The sequence below is a fragment of the Physeter macrocephalus genome, chromosome 16 (assembly GCF_002837175.3).
Source record: "Physeter macrocephalus isolate SW-GA chromosome 16, ASM283717v5, whole genome shotgun sequence".
Lineage (NCBI taxonomy): Eukaryota > Metazoa > Chordata > Mammalia > Artiodactyla > Physeteridae > Physeter > Physeter macrocephalus.
This window is the reverse complement of record NC_041229.1, coordinates 38919285-38925284: the sequence shown is the minus strand read 5'-3', so window position 1 is coordinate 38925284 and position 6000 is coordinate 38919285. Positions and strand designations below refer to the sequence as shown.

The 6000-nt window shown below is 46.1% G+C and overlaps 1 protein-coding gene across 4 annotated transcripts in view; it reads left to right on the top strand.

Annotated features, from left to right (window-relative positions):
- AMOTL1 (angiomotin like 1) overlaps positions 1–6000 on the top strand; it is a 106520-nt gene that overhangs the window by 77576 nt on the left and 22944 nt on the right. The window lies entirely within an intron of this gene.

The window sequence follows — 6000 nt, the reverse complement described above, 5'->3', positions numbered from 1 at the left end:
ACCGCAACGGGAGAGGCCACAACAGTGAGAGGCCCGCATACCGCAAAAAAAAAAAAAAAAAAAAAAAAAACTAGCAGCGCAGCGCACGGTGCCCTGACACCTCCACTGCCAGATCCCACGTCCGTTCTCCACCTGTTTCTCAACAGAGGTTACTAGGGTCCACCACCCAGTGGTTCAGCTAGCAGTCAAGCTTAGTGCTCAGATAGTAATTGCAGAAACTCTTTCACCAGACTGTCCACTTCGAACCTTATGCAGAGCTGGCAAAGAAGGGTAAGATGGAAGGGGAACATCTTTGAATTCTGGGCCCAGTTCTCACTTCCATCCACTTCTGCTCTTTTTCAAGCAGAGACTAACCTAGGGGTAGAGGCACAAAAGCAACTACCATTTGACCTGTTTCAAGTATCATAGCTCACCTTGCTTCAGATTTTTCAGTTGTCAAGCGGAGTTGACATAAGGATTCGGGAAATGAGGTTCTGTTGTAAAACTGAAGGCACAGTGCCTGGGTGTCATGTGTCTTAGCTCTTGCTGTTTATTAAGTATCTGTTATGTGCCAAGCCCCATAGTAGGTATTTTACAGGTCATTGTTTTAATCCTCATAACAGTCCTGCAAAATAGGTCTTGTTAGCTCCATCTGAGGAGATGGAGTCTGGAGAGGGGAAGTCACGTGTCCAAGGTGAACCAGTATGTGAAGGTGCCAGAATCACCCCAGGTCGGCCTGGCTACAAAGCCCATGCCATCGCTGTGGTTTCCAGAATAAACTGTGTGCGAGCAGACATCCTCTGTGTAAATGGGACCAGAGCCACCAGGGTAAACAACGCCCTACTCCACACAGTTGAGGGTAATTCATATCCACTGAGTAAACAGACCACGCTGGGCAAGAGTTCCCTTGTGTCAACTTGCCTGTTCTAGGAATTCTCAGTATATACATTGGAGCACAGCCAAAAGTTCAGTGTGAGGCTGATCTTTCTGGAGATCCATCGCAAGGGGCTTAGCTAATAAACAGACTGAAAGGACTTCCCTGTGAGGTGGTTTCACTCATGGGACTCACCCTTGGCGTCTCCCAAGAGATAACTTTTTCCAGTGGTTCTGACACACCCAGTTCCCATGTCTCCAGGGAGTTAAGGGGCACAGTGACCCCCACCACATAGGCTCACTGCCTGGACACCACCTCCTCCTCACACCCTGGCCTGAGGCAGGGGTCCTTCCTGTGTTATCACAGTCCCTGCGCAAGCATCTGTTAGAGCAGCTGGTCACATTGCCTTTGCCTGTGCCCCTGCCTCTCTTCCCACCTGGCTGAGAGCAGAGTGCTCCGTCCTACGCACCACGTAGCCCAAGAATGTATCACAATTTTTTGACAACAACAATAACCCTGGCATTCTCATAGTTGACATTTACTGGGTACTTACTATATGCACTTTGAAGTGGGTACTGTTGTGATCCTCACCTTAAAGGCAAGAAAACTGAAGCACAAAGACATTCGTTTACTTCATGTCACAAAACCAGAAGTGGTAGAGCTGGGTATGAACCTGGGAAGCTTGATTCTAGATCCATGCTTTTATCTGGTACTCTGTGATGCCTCCATGTAGCAGCTGCTTAATTAATTAATATTTGCAAAGGGATACACATGAGGATTAATTGCTGTATTTTGAGATACCTGATATGATTTGTGACATACTTAAATTTGTGCCACAATGAGCTGTTACAATGGCGCTCCCCCACGCCTCCCGCTTCTGTTATCCTGTGGGCCTTCATCCTCGCACGCTTGCACAGCAGAGGCAGTATAGCGCCGTGCCTGTGAACGTGCATTAGAGAGAGGCCGAGGCTGGTTCTTGCTCTCCCACTGACGAGCAGCACTTCTGTGGACACGTTACTTATCCTTTCTGAATGTCCTGTTCCTCCACTCGAAGATGGAAATAATGATAGCGCCTACCTCATAGAGTAAACTTAAAGGAAATAATATAAATGGAGTAATTAAGGGGAATAATATAAGTCACCATTCCTGGAACACAGTACCCATTCAACAAACATGAGCAGGTTTTGTTATTATCACAATTGTCATGAACATCGGTTTTTAAAACTTTGCCATCGAGAACACTACTTCCTGTCAATGGACAAGGAGTTCTGAGCCAGTGTGAGTGATACTAACTGATATTGCTTCAGCCTGAAGTCTAAAGTCACCAACCTTAGGACAAACATGTTTGGACCCATGAACTCCAGAGACCTGAAAAGCATTCCAGAGCTAATGGATGGAGTCTTCGTCCGATACCCACATCTTTGTCCTGATGTGAGCACTGTGAGGTTCAGGGAGCCTGGGCAGAGAAGGGAACCAGAGACGTTCAAGGTCAGTACCAGCCATATGATTTAGTGGTGGCTTCAGAGGTAGAGTGGACTGCTGCATAACAAAGGCTGTCAGGAGATCCCAAGGATGCTAAACGCTAACAAGAGCTGCCATTTATTATACCATCGGCAATGAACTTGGCACACAGTAGAGATTCATTCATTCATTCATTCAACAATATTTATTGAGTCAGACAATGTTCTAGGCTCAGGGAATCAATAATGACCTAAACAGGTAAAGTCTTAGATATTTAGGTCCTTTTATACTTTATATGCATCATCTCCGTCAACAGAATCATCACAACAACACCATGATCTAAATGCTATCTTTGCCGTTTGATAGATGAGGGAGCTGAGACTCAAAGAGGTTATACTGTACCCAAAGCCTCAGAGCTGGAAAGTGGTGAACCTAGGATTTGAACCCAGTTCTTTCTGATGCTAAAATCCATTCTCCATCCACAATATGATACTGCCTATCAAGGGAATAGCAACTGTTGGATGCGTGTGTGTGTGTGTGTGTGTGTGTGTGCCCGCACATGTGTGTTGGAGGGGAGGGGTACTGGTTGGTTCAGAAATCCAAATGTTTGTCATTACTCAAAGAGGTTATACTGTACCCAAAGCCTCAGAGCTGGAAAGTGGTGAACCTAGGATTTGAACCCAGTTCTTTCTGATGCTAAAATCCATTCTCCATCCACAATATGATACTGCCTATCAAGGGAATAGCAACTGTTGGATGCGTGTGTGTGTGTGTGTGTGTGTGTGTGTGTGTGTGTGTGTGTGCCCGCACATGTGTGTTGGAGGGGAGGGGTACTCATTAATTCAGAAATCCAAATGTTTGTCATTGTGACACAGCAATAATTATGACCATCAATTTGAAAACTGCAAGAAGCTCTGGTTTTGGCCTCTAGACTTTGCCTCTGGCCAAAATTGATGTGTCCTTGACTTCCCTCAACAAAGACAAGAACTGTTAAGCTTAGGTTGACAAGCAGGTAGAAGCTCTGAAATCGGTGGTTCATTCCCAGGCCTGCCCACTGAGTAACTAACTCCCGGGTGCCCTCCAGAGCTTGGACAATGGCAGTGGGCACCATGCCTGTTCAGATGTTGTCCAAACCCAGGGAGCTAGTGCTCAAATGTCAGTAATTTTGCACAGAAAGCGTGAAATGCTCTGGTCCGTCCTGGGCAGTGGATGGTGGGCCCCAGAGCCAGTGGGCTGCTCCTGGCCCATTTGTTTAGGCCTCTTGCATGCCCGTTCTCCATGCACCGGGAATGAAGTTTTGGAGGCAGCATTTCATGCCACTGAAAGGGAGAAGCGGGGAGGGCAGTTGGTCACTGCAATGGGGTATAAGAGCCCAAAAGTAATTCTCTCTTCTGGGTCAGAATCTTGGTGGCCTCGTTTTGTTTCCGAGAGGCGCCATTATTTCTAGGCATCACAGCCAATGCTCGCTTTACAAGTCTGCTCCTTCATTCTGTTCGTTCAGAAGCTTTTCTGTTGCACCCTGTTCCCGTCGACATAAGCTCACAAAGCAAGGGCAGTGCAGTCAAGCGGGGAGGACATTGTAGTGGCCATCAGGAGACCCGGAATCTGGCCCTGGCTCTGCCCCAGCTGGCGGGGCACCTTGGATGAGTGCCTTTGCTCCTGGGCTTTCCTTTCCTCATCCGTAAAACAAAGCGGGCAGAACTGGATGGTGATGTTTCCTATGATCCCTTCCGGCTTTAAAATTGCGTGTTGTTTATTGAATATTGGCGGCCTTAAAGTGTCTTTGCCCTGTATTCAAAACCACATTTTTCCTGCTTCTTACGGGCAGCGTTCTTTCTATTGCTTCAGTGCCCATAAGGCTGGTCCTTAATGTTTGATAACTCTTTGCTAAATGAATGAATGGCTATACAGGGAAATCATGAATGAGTGAAACCACTGTCACGTGCTTGTGTAGCTTGCAGACTTTGGTTCTTGGTGTTTCCGTTTGGTTTGCTAGGAGGACTAGGTAACCAGTATGAGGCATCTGAGTGGTGTGGGCACAGAGAAATCAGTTTCTAACTGTTGTTGTTGCTCTTACTTTTATAATTATACACCCTGTTTTCTACAAATTTGGAAGAGTGTGCATAGGGTTTTGTAACCACCTTTTTTCAACAATGACGATTTTTTTCCTCATCACTAATATTCTCTTACTTAGCTTTAATGGGTGCATCCTATTCTATTGTAGGGTTTACTGTAGTTTATTTAACCAATCCCTTAATCTTACACAATAAGTCCATTCAAGTTTTTCCATATTATAATCAACATATCTAAATATTCTAAATTACTTTAAAAATAAAATATACAGGCATACCTTATTTTATTGCGCTTTGTTTTATTGCATTTTTTACAAATTAAAGGTCTGTGGCTACCATGCCTTGAGCAAGTCTCTTGGCGCCATTTTTTCAATAGCATCTACTCCACATGTCTATGCTATGTTTTGGTAATTCTCACAGTATCTCAGACTTTTTCATTATTATTATACTTGTCATGGTGATATGTGATCAGTGATCTTTGATGTTACTGTTTTCATTGTTTTGGCATTTTTTAGCAATAAAGTATTTTTAATTAAGGTACATACATTGTTTTTTAGACATAATGCTATTATTGCACATTTAATAGACTAGGCCTGCGGTACGCAGGCCTCTCACTGTTGTGGCCTCTCCCATTGCGGAGCACAGGCTCCGGACGTGCAGGCTCAGCGGCCATGGCTCATGGGCCTAGCCGCTCCGCGGCATGTGGGATCCTCACTGTTGTGGCCTCTCCCATTGCGGAGCACAGGCTCCGGACGTGCAGGCTCAGCGGCCATGGCTCATGGGCCTAGCCGCTCCGCGGCATGTGGGATCTTCCCGGACCGGGGCACGAACCCGCGTCCCCTGCATCGGCAGGCAGACTCTCAACCACTGCGCCACCAGGGAAGCCCAACATAACTTTTTTATACACTGGGAAACCAAAAAAAATCATGTGACTTGCTTTACTACAGTGGTCTGGAACGGAACCCGCAACATCTCTGAGGCAGGCCTGCATTGTTTTCGTAACAGGAGAAATGTTTTCAGTAAATGATACTGATCTCATGACACCGTGGGCCCTGCCTGCTTAAGTAAATTGGTGGATGAGTCTATAGGAGAGCTGTGCGGAAGCCACTGTGAGGCAGCCTTTCCTCTCCATGTGCAGAGTGACAGGGATCACCATCAGCTACAGTGTCACTGAATGAGAGGAAAGCTGTTTCCCCACATCCGGAGCACTTTGTCTTTCCTCTCTTGAGCAGAGCTAAGAGAAAAGGTGAGGCCAGGTCATATGGAAGAGGACCCAGACAGAGATAGGAGGCCTGGGTTGAAGCTCCCCTCTACTGCCTGGCCTCAGAGCGAAAGCTTAACCTTCTGGACCTTGGTTTATTTCTCTATGAATGAAAGCGTTAGTATTATCGTTAGTATTGCCTGCCTTTCCATCACCGGTTTGGAAGATAGAAGCTGGAGAGCTTGTGAGCCTGAAGGAAAATCATAGGTCCAAGGTTAATTTGAAGCCTTAAAGTAAATGTACAGAAGTGAGTCCCTGAGAACACAGGGTCACTGGTTCTTTTTGTGCCATTCATCGCTGGAACTGTGACCTGGACTATACCTATAGTTGACAGTGGTTTTTGAGAAAATCCT